Genomic DNA, 8,247 nt, shown 5'->3' with positions numbered 1-8,247 from the left:
AAAAGTTAAAAGATTTTATAACTTACACCATCGTACAATATTAAGCAAACAAAGGAAATTAGTCTCCAAATCAATAAAATAATTCTACAATGTCGATTCAACAAAGCTTCTATCTCAATTTTGATTCAAAAAATAAACTCTATCTAAGACATTTGTTACGCACCAATAACTGTAATGTTTATTACTCTAAGATAATACCCGTGTTTACACATTAATTAAAAACATTTATTACACATCAATGTTAAAAGATGAACAATATCTAACACATTTCTTTTTATAAGTATATTATAAAATTACGTTACAAAACAAATTATTATGACAATCAAAATCCTAAATTTGGTCTTTCATAATACTATATTAATTGATATTTAAAATAAAGTCTTAATCAATATTCAATAGATGACTATTAAAGAAACTTTATAATAGATGATGTATATAAATATGGTTGATGACTATTAAAAAAACTTTATAATTAATTTTATTTAAACGAATATAATTTAAAAGTTACAAATAATTTTATTTCTAGTTAGAAATAAGTTATTGATATAGTTTTGATAACATAATTAAAAGTGCAACATTTACTAAATAGATAATTAATTAATACAAGTCAATTTTTTAAGTAATTTTATTTAATATAACGATAACTTTGGTAATACGGTTATTATTGATATAAAATGAACAAATGAAAGTTTAATATATTTAAGCGAACGATTATTATTGATATAATCGTTATTATTGATATCTAGATTAGAGCCCGTGTTACACACAGTTGAAAATATAAAACAATAACATAAGAACTTATAAAAAATATGCTTAATTTGTTCAAACCTAGGTCAGAGTTTCAAATCCATAATAATCCAGCTACTATTTGAACTAACAATATACCAAAACATATTTATAATCTAATAATACAAAATAACAATATGGTACCGAACTACTAATTAAAAGTAAACTATAACCCACAACCTTCATCTCCTTAAAAACAATATGAAATTTGAAATGAATGATCAACTTTATATTGTGAGTCTCTAGGATTTGCTTGGCTGTTGCAAATTCGAATTATTTCTAACAAAGGTCAAGCTATATATATATATATATATATATATATATATATATATATATATATAGGGTTGGTATCATTTAAGAACTCTAAAAAAGTTAAGAACTCTTAGGAACCCTTTACAACCAAACATTTTTTTAATTTTTTTTATATATTAACATTATTTAAGAGTAGTTTTATCATATTTTATATAAATTTTTTTGATTACATATATTCATCACAAGTTTACATGTATGTAAAATTTATGTACTAACAAATTTACATAGGTGTCAAACAAAACAAAGATTTATATACAAACTAATTTTTAAAATTGTAATTATAGATATAGATATAAAAATGATAAAACTAATCACAAAGAACATTAATATACAAATTTTTTATATAAAACGTTAGTTTTCAAGGGTTCCTTCAAGTTCTTAAATAATTTTACAGTTCTGTAATGATATTCATCATATATATATATATATATATATATATATATATATATATAGTTACTAAATTACCATCTTGAAAAAAAATCCACTTTTGAATTAAATAACCTAGTGAGTGACCCGTGTAACACATGAGCGGGAATTATAGAAAACGTAAAATATACATATATGTTTTAAATTAAAACGAATTGTAAATGTTATATTTATAAGAACGGATTATTTTAGATGAATTACAAGGTATTACATGATGAATATTAATTAAACGGTAATTGCATTATTTGAAATTAAAAGTAAAACTCCAATGTACAATTAATATGTTATAAACAAAATGGATTCATATGTTATAAACAATTACAAAAGTTTAAATAAACATACATATTATAATTATAACATAAAAAATGATTCATAAGATTTTGTTTCCAATGTGTTTCTGTTTTGAAATGAAAGTACGAAATAATTCGTAGTAGTTGTAGAGATTATAATTTTGGATTTAAAATTGAAATTGATTGGAAAATAATTTTGAATTTCGGTTTGTTAATATTAACAAAATTGTAACTTAGAATTGACTGGTCAAGATTACTAAACTAAGAAACTTGTGATTATTTTATATTAATTTGAATACATATTTTGATGAATAATATTGGTTAACATTTAATGATATTAAATGTGGGTGACGTGTATTATAGAAAGTTTATAAAAATGTTATTATATATTTTGAAAAACTATAATCTATATTTATAGAAGGTATAGAGATTTGGTCAACATATTAAAGTTTGTGAAAAAAATCTATATTAATCCGGAAAGTCAAATTGTAGAAATTGTAACAATCGGATTTGTATATTCAGTTAGATATATATATATATATATATATATATATATATTAACGTGTAAATTTAGAAATTGTTGGAAATACTTACTAGTAGCTTTAGAAATTGTTAACTGGTTTTTGTTTTGTTACCTTTTAATGTAATTAAGTCTATTTATATTATAGTTTTAATCTTCCATAAATGGTATATTTTATTATAATATAAGATGTAAATATATATATTCCATGTTAATTTTAGTCTAATCATTATTATGGAAGATTAATTATCATTATTTCGTGATTTACTTATTTACTTATTTATCGATTATGTAAAATATATTATAAATAGAAATGATAAATAAATTTGTAAATTAAAACATATTATAATATAAATAGAAATCATATCGTTTTTTTAATTGATTAAAATACGGTAATAAAAGTAATTTTTCTTTAGTTTTAGTCAACTTATTATTATGTATATTTTAAATAAATATTTTCAAATTAACTTGTACAAAAAATAACTATATGGATAATAATTTTCAAATTATTTTAGTCAACATATACCAAAATATATATATGGATACTTATTTTTCAAATTAACTTTAATATTCAAATGACTTACCTTAATTCGTCTAATTATTTACTTATTTAGAGTTCCTATTACATTATATGACATCATATGATATTCAATTATAACATCATATGAAAAAAAAATTATGTTTGTAAAAATTAAGTTATTTTTATATTAACTTGTACAAAAAATATAACAAATTAACTTATTTACTTGATAGTCAAAAAACATTAAAATTAAGTTTAATATTAAGTTGAATATTTTCGAATAGCAAATAAACTTATTCACTTTGACTATCAATTAATTATTTTGAAATAATTCAAATTAAATTAAAAATCTGTTTGTTTATAAATTAAGGAAAGTCAAAGTATATAAAATGTGTTAATGGGATAATTAAAATATATAAATTACAATATTCATGTTAATTAGGTTATTTAAACAAATAAGGAAAGTCAAACTAAATAAATTGTATTAATGGGATAATTCATGTCTAATAGATTAACACACACCGGAAAAAAAATACAGATCAACTAATCTCGGATCTACGATATACAATAATATTTTCTTTTATGTAAAAAAATTTAAAATGAATATTCAGAATGAAATATACATCAATATTAAAATTAAAATAAATACATATTATAAACTCATGATCAATATGGTTTTTAATATACGTTTTTTTAAGTAATTTTTGTTATATTATTATTATCTAAATTTATGGTAAAAATTTTCAAATTAACTTATACCAAATATAGATATAAGAATAATAGTTTTTAAATTATTTTAGTCAACATATACCAAAAATATATGGATACTTATTTTTCGAATTAAATTTAATATTTTCAAATGACTTACCTTATTTCGTCTAATTATTTACATATTTACTTATTTTCAAACGACTTATCTAAATTTACTTATTTACTTTAATAATAACGTTTTAAGTTTAATACTTGAAGTAAAGGTATAACATTTGTACCAAAATATTTGTAATTTGTAATTTGTAATTTGTACCACAAAGTATGATTATATACCAAAAAAATTTATTGTTATTATAAAAATAATTAATTAATATTCACGTTAACTATAAAGTAATCAACTTGTAATTGGTAATTTGTACCACGAAGTATGGTTGTATACCAAAAAAAATTATTGTTATTATAAAACTAATTAATTAATATTCACTTTGACTATAAAGTAAATAATTTGTAATTTGTACCAAGAAGTATGGTTATATACCAAAAATATATTGATTACCTTAATTCAAACAAATTTAAGATTATTATTTAATATATATGGATTATCTTAATTACCAAGAAGTAATTAATTTAATGTATTTAAATTTAATATTCAAACGAATTACCTTAATTTGTCTAATGATTTACATATTTCCTTATTTACTTTAATATTAACGTTTAAACTTTAATATTTAAACTAATAACATAACATTTTAATTAATTTATTGTTATTATAAAAATAATTAATTAATATTCACGTTGACTATAAAATAATTAATTTGAAATAATTCAAATTAACTTTAAAATCGGCTTGTTTATAATTTAAGGAAAGTCAAAGAATACAAAATGTTTTAATGGGATAACTAAATCACAATATCCTACTATACTATTAAAACAAATAAGATTGCCTCCACATGGCCCTTCTCTATTGGCCAATTCCCTTTATTTCCAAATATATCTTACACTTCTCTAATTTTCTTAACAATTAAATAAATTAAAAAGAAAATAAACTACTAATAATTAATATAACCATTTAACTTTAAGTTTCAAAATAAATTACACTTCTCTAATTTCCTATATTTTGATTTTAGGGTTATTATATATGTGAGAAAACTTTCTTTTGATTTTAGCTTTAGGTTTTAAGGTTGAAATGTATTCACTTATTCCTCGTCTGCCTTAATTTATGTGGTTCTTCAATAATGTGGTTCTTCATCTTTACAAGTTAATATTATTAATTTCTGTTATCGCTATTATATTATTATATGATCTGATGAATATTCTTATGTGACATGTAACTCAAAAAAAATCAATATAATCTACACTACCACTAATCTGTCACATCCATAATTTGTTTTAAGTAAGAACATGTATTATTTTTTCAATGCACTCTAAGTGTTCGATCAAATGCTCAAACTAATTTTTATTTTATATATGTTAACCTTTGTTTAATTGGCCGGTGAGCCTATAGCATTACATGTCCTTGATGCTTTGAGAATTCATCTTTTAGATTTTTTTTTCTTCTTGAAAGGCGAACTTCATTAAAAACACAACAACCGGAGAACTCCCAAGGCGGAAATCCCCCTAAGTCAAACTTTACAAAACATCAAAAGAAAAATATTTCCAACCCTTCCAATCCACTCCCCCCGATTTCCCCCTACTACAAAACCAAAGATAACTCAACGATTTGACATCCGCCACTAACTCTACGACATTCCTATTCTTGTGAGTAAAAATCCTCTCGTTCCTAGCTTTTCAAATCCTCCAACAAGTCACCACAACAATCCCATATAAAATCTCTTTCCTACTTTTCGACCAACCCGAGCACTTAACCACTTCGAGCAAGTCTTTAATGGAAAAGAGAAAATTCGGAGGTAACCGAAGCCAGTTTGCAATGCCCTGCCACACACCAGTCGCCAGACCACAAACGGTAAACACGTGCTCCACTGTCTCAACCTGTTCACTGCAAAAATCACAATTACTCTCACCGAGGATAATATTCCTTCTTCGCAACGCCTCTTTAGTAGGGATTCTATCTAATAGAACCCTCCACATAAAAACATTACACTTTAAAGGCACCCACTTACACCAATTAAATTCAATGTTATCCCTCTGCTCCCCCACTCGATACTTGCTAATCCATATTTTGGCCTCATGGACTGAAAAGTCAACTGGGTCGGTATCAAACCAAACCATTTATCCCTTGTATTAATGGTGTGTTGGCCCACTAATAAAGAGTGGCAATCAATGAGTTCGTTTAATTCGTGGGCCGAAGATGGATACGTCCTCCAGTTCCATACACCCAGACCATGATCCCCAATTTTTCCAGCAACATGACACCACTTATTTACTTCAAGACGAAACAGACTTGGAAAAAGGTGCTTCAGAGGAACATTAACCACCCAAGGGTCTAACCAAAATCTAATAGACGAACCATTGCCTACCAAACCCCGAATCATATTACTCCCACTAGAGTCACCCACTTTAATCTTTGCGCAACTCTTAACCAATCTAGACCACGTACCCGAAATACAAGTTTTACAAGGATACGTCCCCCACTGTCGCGTAGACCCATGAATAGCATCAATGACCCGTCTCCACAAATAATCTTCTTCCACTCTATAACGCCAAAGCCACTTTAATAAAAACGCATCGTTGCTCTCTCCCAAACGGCAAATACCCAACCCCCCATATTTCTTAGAAGTAGTAACCTTGTCCCACACCACCCAATGAACTTTTCTAGTATCCTCGTCACCGCCCCACAGAAATCTTTTGACCAAAGATTCCAGTTTCAAGATGACCGCATTCGGCGCCTTATACAAAGCGAAGTAGTAAGACGGTAAACTTTCCAAGACCGATTTAATCAACACCAACCGACCACCTATCGAAAGCACCTTAGACTTCCACTTAGATAGCCTGTTCTTAAATACTTTGATCACGGGGTCCCAATTATTTATCCTACCCATGTTCGCCCCCACAACGATACCAAGATAGTTAAACGGAGTAGCCCCAGAGGAACATCCCAGGGTGCGCGCCATATCACTAACCTCATCCATCCCTTTCCCCACACCAAACAGAATAGACTTATTAATATTAATTCGAAGGCCCAAACATAAGTGAAACACTCTAAGCAAACGCCGTAGCGTGTCAAAATTACTACTCGACCATTCGCCCATAATCATCGCGTCGTCCGCATAGAGTAAATGAGAGAGAACTAACCCATTATTCGGAAGTCGAATACCAGAAAACGATCCCACCTCACACGCCTTTCTCATCATCCCTTCAAGAGCCTCCATAACAATAATAAATAAAAATGGGGAGATAGGATCGCCTTGTCTCATACCCTTCTCACAAGCAAATTCATACGTCGGAGAACCGTTCATTAGCACAGAGGACCTGGCTGACGCCAAAACACCCTTAATCCATTTACACCAGACCTCAGGAAATCTCATCTGTCTCATGATAGAAATCAAGAACTCCCAATTGATGTTATCGTAAGCTTTGACAAAATCAATCTTGAACATAAACAATTCCTTCCCAACTCTAGTAGCCCATGAAATAAGATAACTAATAATAAGAGGGCCATCAAGAATATACCTCCCCGCTATAAAAGCCGATTGCGTCTCTGATATAAGCCCATCCATCACCTTTCTTATCCGATTAGCTAGAGCTTTAAAAATCACTTTGCTGACTACACCAATCAAGTTAATCGGACGATACTCTCCTAAATCCACCGGATCCTTTGTTTTTGGCACCAATGTGATGAACGAAGAACCCGCTCCTCTACTAATAACTCCCGTCTCAGAAAACTCTTTAAAAATCTGCACAAAATCACCTGCAAACATGGACCAATATTTTTTAATAAAACGAAAGTCGGGCCCCGGCGCTTTATCACTCCCACAGTCCCAAACCGCATCCTTAATTTCTTTTTCTAGGAACGGAGCAATCAACCCATCCGCCTCCACAGGATCAAGAGTGTTAATGTCAACAACCATGAGGGAAGGCCGATATTGAATTTCTTCCACAAACTTCGACTTAAAAAACCGGTACACCTCTTTTTTAATCGCTTGTGGCCTCGTCACCCATTCACCATTAATAACCAAACCCGGGATAGAATTAGACACCCGACGCGAGTTAATAACTCCATGAAAAAAAGAAGAATTGGCATCCCCTTCCTTCGCCCACTGTACTCTAGCTTTTTGTTTCAGGTCCCGAGTTTTAAAAGATTCCAATTCTCTCAATCTCTTGTTAGCCTCTACTAGAACCCACACTTCCACCTCTGATGATTCCCGGATCTCTAAAGCCTCTTCTAGCTCCTTTATATCAGCCCTCAAGCCTAGTTCCTCCTCTTTCTCAACAGCAGACATTCTAATATTCCAAGACTTGATATTATTCCTCAACAGCCTTAACTTGCGCATGAATTTCACATCGGCCTGCCCTTCCAATTCGACACTGTTCCACGAGTCATCCACAACCTTATCCAACCCCTCTCTATTCAGCCACGAATTGTAAAAACGAAACGGTTTGGCACCGAAATTTGTTGATTCTATCTTCAATAACAACGGAAAATGATCCGATTCAACCTTATCCAAAACTCTATATTCCGCATTACTCCACTTGTTCATAAATGACTACGATACAAAGATAAG

This window comes from Bidens hawaiensis, unplaced genomic scaffold, assembly GCF_021521415.1.
Source record: "Bidens hawaiensis isolate Kalapana, Puna unplaced genomic scaffold, B.hawaiensis_p1.1 tig00007800_1, whole genome shotgun sequence".
Taxonomy (NCBI): domain Eukaryota; kingdom Viridiplantae; phylum Streptophyta; class Magnoliopsida; order Asterales; family Asteraceae; genus Bidens; species Bidens hawaiensis.
Note: the sequence above shows the minus strand (reverse complement) of the source record.